Consider the following 9,397-nt stretch of genomic DNA (forward strand, 5'->3'; position numbering starts at 1 on the left):
ACTATCCCAAATATTTTTTAAAATAAAAGCCTTAAACTAATTTTTTTTTATTGACGCCTATATTAGATAAAGTAGACAATTTAAACAACAGTTTTTTTTCATATATAAATAAAATAATATTCCTTAACTTTGTGAAATGAACTGAAAAAGCGCGGTGATCAGCTTTGCCCCCAGGTTGTCAGCGGGAAACTCCAGCGCATGCGTGCCTCTGATTTAAACCGCGCGTTGTAACAGGAAGTGCTTGTAAATTGAAAACAGCTCGTTTCCATCATGTTGGATTCATTCAATATTCTCTCTATTTGGAATTATTCAAAAATAATAGCTAAATCCTTAACAACATAATTGAGTAGGTTTTATTCCAGTCGTTTTTAATTAATTCTAATTAAAAAAATATTGAAAAAAACAAAAATTAATTTTGTTAAATAAAGTTTACACTTTAAATTTAATGAAATCTACAAACCTACAGAATGACTTTTTACAGTGTACACTCCTCTCTCACTCTCTCTCTCACACACACACACACACACACACACACACAAACATGAAAGTGTATTGGTGAAGGGATAGATCAAATAGGCTAATTGAAGGTTTGCGACGAAATTTCATGCTCCCTTGTAAAAGATACAAATAAGGTACATAAAAATACAAAAATACAGTTTTTGATACATGGTGTGGCTGCTGTATTTTGTAGTTTATTTTGATACACTTAAAATGAAGGTATTTGGTATTTTATTTTAAAATACGTTTTGATGTACACTCTAAAAAATAATTCAGTGGATCTGTTGCCACTACTTAATTTAATGCATTAGTGCAAGTTAAAAATTCAAATTTATTGATTTAATTAAACATTTTAAGTTAAATTTTTTGATTAGTTGTCCTGATATCTTAATGTTGATAATTACATCAACGTAATACTGTGTGTAACTTCAACTTAAATATCTGTGTGTTAGTTTGTTTAAAACATTATTTAAGTTGTAATAACTCAATGTAATTAGCTCCATAACTTCATTTTTTCAAGTTCACGTTTCAGGTTCCCAGCATGCTTTGCATGTGACTGAATAATGAGCGGTAATGTAGAAATAAGCATTTTATCATAGGCATAATTTACGGGTGGGACATGTCCCCACCACTTTTTGCCAGGGTCGATATTGTCCCTACCACTTTTTGAAAGTAATTGAAAAATATATTGCGGAAGGTAGGCTATGTATTAAAGGGAAAACAAGATTAACAAATTCTTCATAATCTAATTGGGGTGCTCAAATTGTTTTTGACTCCTTATACATGCATAACTCGTGCAGTGCAATAACGACGGGATTTGCAGCTGTCGCACTTTTCGGAATGTCATTAGGCTATAGCATTTTATTTTAAAAATGGAGAGCTTCCTTGTGCTAAGTATAGGCCTGCCCTCTACTAAAGATTTTTCTCGTCAACTAGTCGCACGTTATATTAAATTGATTAATATAATAATATATAAATTATTAAATATATAATTTATAAGCACCATACTTCAATATAGGCAGACCTATTAGGCTAGAGCCTACGCCGCGCATAAAGCAATTGCCTCAAAGCACCGGCAAAGTGATTCTGAATGTGTCGGGGGGGGAGAAGACATTTTAATAATAAACTAGTGCTTTCTGAGTCAGTGTCGGGTGCAGAGATGAGGATGCCGACGCTGACTCGCCATCTCCACATGCACGTGCCTTTTAATAGAAATGAACCTTTTCATACGGACTACAAAATTGAAGAATATTACAAAATCGAGTGGGCGAGTTTTCCTTATATTTATTTTATTTTTTCATATAAAAATTATAATGACCTGTTTTGGTTAATTTACTATTAATTGCAGAAGGTGCGCTCAGCAAAAATTACGCGATTATTGATGGTTTTCACGTAAAGTAAAAGACCGCTTCTTAAAGCAGAGAAGGTTTTTTCGAGTTAAATTTCGAGTTAAAAAGTCATAATTGAGAGATATAAACGGGCAATTCTGAGAGATAAAGTTAGAATTGCATGAAAAAAAACTCGCAATTGCGAGAAAAAATGTCTGAATTGTGAGTTTATATCACGCAATTCTGACTTTTTTTTTCAGAATTGTGAGATATAAACTCGTAATTCTGAGAACATATCAGTCTTTTCTTCCCCCATCAAATTTGAACTTATAAACTCGCAATTGCGAGTGAGGAAAAAAAGTCAGAATTGTGAGATAAAAAGTCGCAATTACCTTTTTTTTATTATTTTTTTTATTCAGTGGCGGAAACGGGCTTCCATACCTTATGCTTTTTTTTTTTTTTTGATTCCTCGGTGTTTGCTAAACGTTCTGTAATTTTAGTCATTATATAGCCTAATACAGCGTGTAGGCCATGCCTCATCTTATTCGTTTTTGTTAATAACGTTTTGTAAGCTAGTTTGTTTTATTGTTGTTGTTGTGCATTTTAATTAAAAATAATGAATCCATCTTTTTTTTTTTTTTTTGTCTTAAAACGTGAAAGGTGTATCGATGTAAGCATCACAAATAATACTACTGATGAAAAAGAACGGGTTGAATGTTAAATACTTTCGTTTCCATATAACTATAAACTACGATAAAAGTTCATCAGCATGCATTGATTAACAGCATGTTGTAGCGCAAAAAAAAAAAAAGTGCTTGTGCAGCCAACTGAGAAAGTTAATCTCAAAAGAGCGAGCAGTGGGAAGAATGAGTCTGGAGCCCTGAATTGCCCAGCTCCCTCTGTCAGTGATCTAGCTCCCCCTCAGCACCTGCGTTCAACATTCTCTGGAGCCGCACCTGGTACATCGATGTATTTTTGAAAAGCAAAACTTAAGTTTGTTCAACTCTAAACCCAGTCCCCAAGTAAATTAGATTATTCAATAAAAAACTAGCAAAACCAGTTGCGCCGTGTCCCCACCACTTTTCAAAGTAAAGTTACACCACTGTATTTTATGCATTTCTATTCAAGATCAGAACAGGAGAAGATTTATTAATGTTCAGTGTTCGGTTATATTAGTATTTAAAAGTGTTTCTGTTATGTTGGTGGTTTTTATGAGATTACCATTGTGCTGAAGAGTAGAGCGTTTGGACATTGTCTGACGTGTTGTTTCAATCAGAAGGCATTTGGTTGAAAATGCTAAAAGATTGGTTTCCTGGCAGCATTAAGTGTTGTTTCATCAACAAAATAATGTTTTTGTAACCAGTGTCCATGATTGAATCAAATTTAAAACAATGTGAAAAAACAACTTAGAACAACTTAATTTTTATGAGTATTCAACTTAATAATTGTTAGTTTTAACACAATTTTCTACGTGTGTATATATAGCACAATATAGTTTATTAGTTGAACTTAATTTCAGAAGAAGTTGCCTTAACTCCAAAACAATTGATGCAAACGGTTGCGTAAATTTTTTTTTGTTGCGTCCAAACAATATTTTTTTAGAGTGTATCTTTGCCCAACCCTGGTTGTAAAGCACTGTAATTGTTCTTTAGGGCCAGTAACAGAGGCTAGATCATAAAAGGTTGTACATTTACAATTGTAGTTCTAAAGTTTTCTTGGTGAAGAAATTCATAAAGTCATTACTACTAAACTGTGATGGAATGTTCAGTTCAGGTGATGTCTGATTGTTAGTCTAGTGAATGTATTAAATAAATGCCTTGGATTGTTTTGGTTATTTTCTATGAGTTTGTGGAAATGCTCGGCCCTAGCTGCTTTTAGAGCCTTTTTGTAGTGGGATGTGCTTTCTTTCCATGCGATTTTAAAGACCTCTAAATTAGTTTGTTTCCATTTGCGCTTCAGGTTACGAGTATCTCTCTTTAGAGCCTGACTATTACTGTTGTACCATGGTGCAGAATTTTTCTCTCTAACCCTTTTTAATCCAATGGGTGTGACAGTATCTAATGTATTAGAGAAGACTGTGCCCATACTGCTAGTCATTTCATCTAGATAATTTGTGTTTATGGAAACACTGAGCAGCTGAGACAGATCAGGCAGGTTATTTGTGAATCTATCTTTAGTGGTTGGGATAATTGTTCTACACAGTCAATAACGCGTGCTGTATCGCATCTATATCAGTAAGATTGGTTCTATGCGATATAATTAAATCTATTGTATGATTAAGACTATAAGTGGGTCTAGTGACATTTTGCTTGACCCCAAATGAGTTTAGTAAATCTATAAACGCAACCCCTAACGCATCATTTTTATTATCAATGTGAATGTTCAAATCTCCGACAATCAATGCTTTATCAACACTGACCAGTAGGTCTGAGAGAAAATCTGCTAATTCTTTTAGAAAATCAACATTGGGCCCTGGAGGTCTATACACGTTAGCCAAAACGAAAGATAGCAGGGATTGTAAGCATAATATTCAGCACAAGCACTTCAAATGGGTTAAACCTATGTCCTGTTTTCTGAGTAACATTATGAATATCTTTATTTATTGTTGCGACACTGCCGCCACGACCAATCAGGGCTCATGCTTATAACAGTAGCCTGGAGGAGTAGACTCATTTAGACCAATATAATAATTTGGTTTAAGCCAGGTTTCAGTAAGGCAGAGTATATCACAACTATTATCTGTGATCATTTTGTTTACAATAATTGCCTTAGGTGTTAGTGATTAGTAATGTTTAGGAGCCCAAGGTTTAGAAATAATTTTTGTTCACTTAATTTGTGATTTTCTGGTTTAATCACGATCATATTTTTTCTAGATCCTATAGTAGATTTATTATTTGATCTCATCATTCAGGGAACAGACACAGTCTCTATCGAATGGACTACGCATGCGCTACTATCAATGAAATTGGTAGAACAACAAAGACGTTGATTTGAGGTTTGACTTACTAGTCATACGACAGAAGATCCGCACCGATTCTGCTGGGGTGCAGGTCGTCAGCACGGAAGATCCTCGGTCGCTCCCAGAAAAGATTCCAGTTATTAACAAAGAGCAGTTTCTGTTCATTACTCCACGACATTAGCCATTCATTCAGAACAAATAATCTACTGAACCTTTCATTTCCTTCACATTCACCCCCGCGTGCAGCACAACAGCTCCGATGCTCTCGTCGCCCCTCAGGAGTTCAGTCTCCAACTCCAACCGCACCGTGTGCAGCTGATCTCAAAGTGAACCCATGAACCTCTTCTGGTTGCTCAGTTAATCACGTGACATGAAATCCCACTAAATTTTACTATAAAAAATAAAGAATTCAGGGCCAGACAAAAGATAACTTCCCTTTTCCACAGATGGCTATATAGTTTTAAAAATGTGTAAAAACATTCAGTACTTTCAACCTACAAATCACATCATACCTTAAAAATAACAAAATGAGCTTACGGTAGAATTAAATACACCACCTCCTCCTGGTTTTTATAGACAGCTCTAATGAAAACACTTAATTCGTTAAATAATTACATAATACATAAATCAATTAATTAACTAAATAATTAATTTAGTTCATTGTGTGTTATGGGTTTGATTATACTTAAATAAAACACAACACAAGCACTAATATTTAATAGTATTTAGGTGATTATTATTTTTTTTAAATGGTATTTTAAAAAAAAACATTTCCATTTGTTTTGTAAGTTTGGTCTGAGTTCTTGATGCTTTTACAAAGTTTTCACCAGCATGTGCTGTTTCAAGTGCTTTTTCGAAGCAATTGGTTCAGTTGATTCAATGCTTCGAAAAGCTTAGTTTCTCCCATCACTAACTTTTGCTCCCTACTTTCATCAGATCACGAAGCACATAATTATCAGTGACAAAGTCACTCATTTTGCCACTGCTCTCCTCAATTGTTACCTTAGATGCAGTTTTGCGAGACGCAACACATTGCTGACATCTTGTAATGACTATGGCCAAATTGACACTGGGCAACATACTGCTTTGGGCACAATGAATCAACCTTGACCTCAACTGCCACCACCTGTGAAACAGGTGCATACAAGTAAATTGATATGGGCATCTGCCAGATGTATAAATGTAAAACTGTTTGCATTCTCTGACCGTGTAATGTGTTTTTTCTGTTTTATTCTGGTTATGTTATCACACTGTTTGCTCTGTTCCCGTTTTCCTGTATTCTCTAGGTCAGGGGTGCCCAAACTCAGTCCTGGAGTATCCTGCAGAGTTTAGATCCAACTTGTCTCAACACACCTGCCACGAAGTTTCTAGTATGTCTAGTAAGAGCTTGATTAGTTGGTTCAGGTGTGTCTGATTGAGGTTGGAGCAAAACTCTGCTGGACACCGGCCCTCCAGGACCGAGTTTGGGCATCTCTGCTCTAGGTAGTTTCCTCATTTGTTAATTAGTCCTGCACATCTGTTCTGTTTCATTCAATCATCCCCTGTCTATTTTAGCCATATTTCCGCACTTCATTGTCCTGTCTCGTCTATGAAATGTGTAGTTGTTATTCTCCTGTAATAAATACTGTTTATGTTCTCTGTCACCTTCATCATGTGCTTTATTACAGCCGTACGTGACAAACAGTAATAATTAACTCACATAATGGTACTGTAAAACAAGTCAATGTAGATGTGATCTTGATTGCCACCAAAGGGCACCCCACCCCAGACTAATGCCACTCTGTCACGGACTTCATCTCCCATAATCGAATGCCCAGGTTCATCACCATGATGGCCAACAGCGGTTACTCATTAGCCTCATTACCTCTGCCTATATATAGCATGGTCTTTCAGTCACTCTTCACCAAGTCTTGCTTGTGCTAGGTACTGTGTTTCTGAGCTGTTGTTGCCTGGTTTTCCTGTGTCTTGGTTATTCTGCTCGTTTTGTCTGGATTACTCTTGTTTTGCTGGTATATGACCTTTTGCCGGTTTTTTGGATCTTGTTTGTGGATATTCCTTCAATAAATACGGTGTTTGGATCCTCAGCCTTCGTGTCTTGGAGCAGTTCATAACAGCAGCTCACATTATGGTACTGTAAAACAAGACACCGTAAACCTTACCTTAAGTCCATAAACCATTTTCCCAGAATTAAGGGTATTCTAGCATTTGAAAAGTTGCGAATCAGTTTCATAATTATATTTAATGTTTTATGTCATTGAATTTACCTTCACAAGTTTTGTTGAATATCTTTATTAAAAGGTTGTAAACTGTTTAGTGTTTTTACACACAGCCTGTCATTTTAAATATATTATGTATATAACTTGATTATACATTAATGGCACGGAAAGAATGAAACCGATTTTGTTCTTTATATATTAATCCATGTACTGTTGATGCATGTGGGGAAAAAAATTTTAACAACTCAATCATAGCAATCACCACAGAAATACTTGTAAGCTTATTCTTTAGTTAAAGCAGTAAACGTTAAATAATGCCTTATTTCAGTAGTATTGTCACAAGGCTTCAACATTATATATGCAAACATCACTTGCTGATTTTGTCTCTGTAAACTTGCATTCAGAGTTTTTTTATTCTTTCTCACATGGATACCTGAAAGTGGTGTGTGACAATCTACATCAATTTAAAAAAGGGGGAAAAAAAGTTATTTTCTGTTGTACTCAACATTGTGCCACAAACATTGTGAACAGAGTTAAACATCTACTGAACATATGACAATATGATTAACAATTAACTTTGACTACTTTTCTTATCTGAAGCAATATAAATCAAGCATAAAAGACAGTTAGGCAAGACACTATAAAAAGAGCATGAGGGTCTGTGGGGATGACGGAGCAAGAGCTGGACATCAGTGAAGAATGAAGGGTTGGTTATGTATACTGCTGCTGCTGGAAACCTTTGTGTTTGTCATACAGCAGCAGGTAAATGAAGGACGCGGTGAGAATGAGATCAGTCAACAGCTCAGCAATGAGGACAGAAGACAGAATCCACCTCAGACAGACACTCTGAGAGATGAAGCTTCAACTGACAGCCAACAATACTGCCATCTGAGCTTCCCTGACATCCACGCAGCACTGAGAGAACTGACCGCCACCGTCACAGAGCAGAAAGCCAACATCAGAGCTTTAGAGACACGACTGAGGGACGCTGAGAAAACTGCAGAACAACAGGCGGTCATCCTGGAAGAGCTGAACAAGAAAAATGATGGTGCCTCACCAAAACATTCACACTTTTATTAGTGATCCTCAGAGGAAAACACCAATGTTATACTATGCAAAGTGTAAACGTTAGTGTAAAACTGAGTTTTTTCTATTACAATAAGCATTATAAATGTAATTTAACACAATCTTTATTTCTTCACAGAAAATTCCAATCTTACTCAGAGTCAAGTGGAGGAGCTGAGAAAGGAAAATAGAGGTGAAACAGTGTGTTTGAATGATGTTAATACATCCTCAGTGTAATAGAGTAATACATCACAGTATTGCTCATGTTTTACAATCACAGACAGAGAGATAGCGTTCTCAGCTGCACTGATGGAATCTGGCAGTGGAGATGTTGGTCCTTTCCCCACTGACATCACACTAACCTACAGGAACGTCTTCACAAACATAGGGAACGCCTACAACCCAATTACAGGTAATTGTCAATGAAATGGAGTCATAAAACCCATAGTAATGAGAACCCTTCTGCTCCATTCAAACCTCTCTGCAGTTGTGTAATGTGAATTAGAGAATTAAATGATCTACCATGTTTCAACACTATTACACTGTGCTTGGTAATTAAGCAATCATGCAAGACACAGCTGATTCTCTTCTTTATCTTTCATTATATATTCACAGGTATTTTCACAGCCCCACTGAAAGGAGCGTACATGTTCAGCTTCTCTGTCTATGGTCATGGTAATCCCTTAACTCCATCAACTGTCTCCATTGTGAAGAATGAACAGCGGGTGGTTGTAGCACATGGCCATCAGGATCAGTACGCTGTGAACTCCTCAAAAGGAGTAGTGTTGGTTCTGGAGGTTGGAGATGTTGTCTATGTGAGACTTTGGTCTGGAAGTAAGATAAATGATAACGAGGATAACCACATCACTTTCAGTGGTTACCTACTGTTTCTTGTCATGTGCTTTACTACAGTCATACGTGACAAACAATGGTATTGCAAAACAAGTCAATGTCAATGTTATCTTAAGAGCATAAACCACTTTCCCAGAATCTAGCACATTCCAGCACATGAAAAGTTGTAAATTAGGTTAATAATTAATGTTTTATGTCATTGAATTGAACTTGACAAGTTGTGTTGAAAAAGGTTGTATACCATTTCTTGTGTTTTACACACATAGCCTGTCATCTTCAGTATATTCTATATATCATTTAGTTATACATACATTTCATTCTATTCTTACTTTTAATTTTGTTATTTTTTATTGTTTATTAATCCATGCACTGTTGATATAGGATGTTGTTGCATGTGGGGGAATAACATTCAAACTCTATCAGCAACATTTGTGGCATGATATCAATCACCACAGAAATAAATGTAAGCTTATTCTTTA

Source organism: Sinocyclocheilus grahami, unplaced genomic scaffold (genome assembly GCF_001515645.1).
Source record: "Sinocyclocheilus grahami isolate Dianchi unplaced genomic scaffold, SAMN03320097.WGS_v1.1 scaffold1822.1, whole genome shotgun sequence".
In the NCBI taxonomy this organism is placed as follows: Eukaryota; Metazoa; Chordata; class Actinopteri; order Cypriniformes; family Cyprinidae; genus Sinocyclocheilus; species Sinocyclocheilus grahami.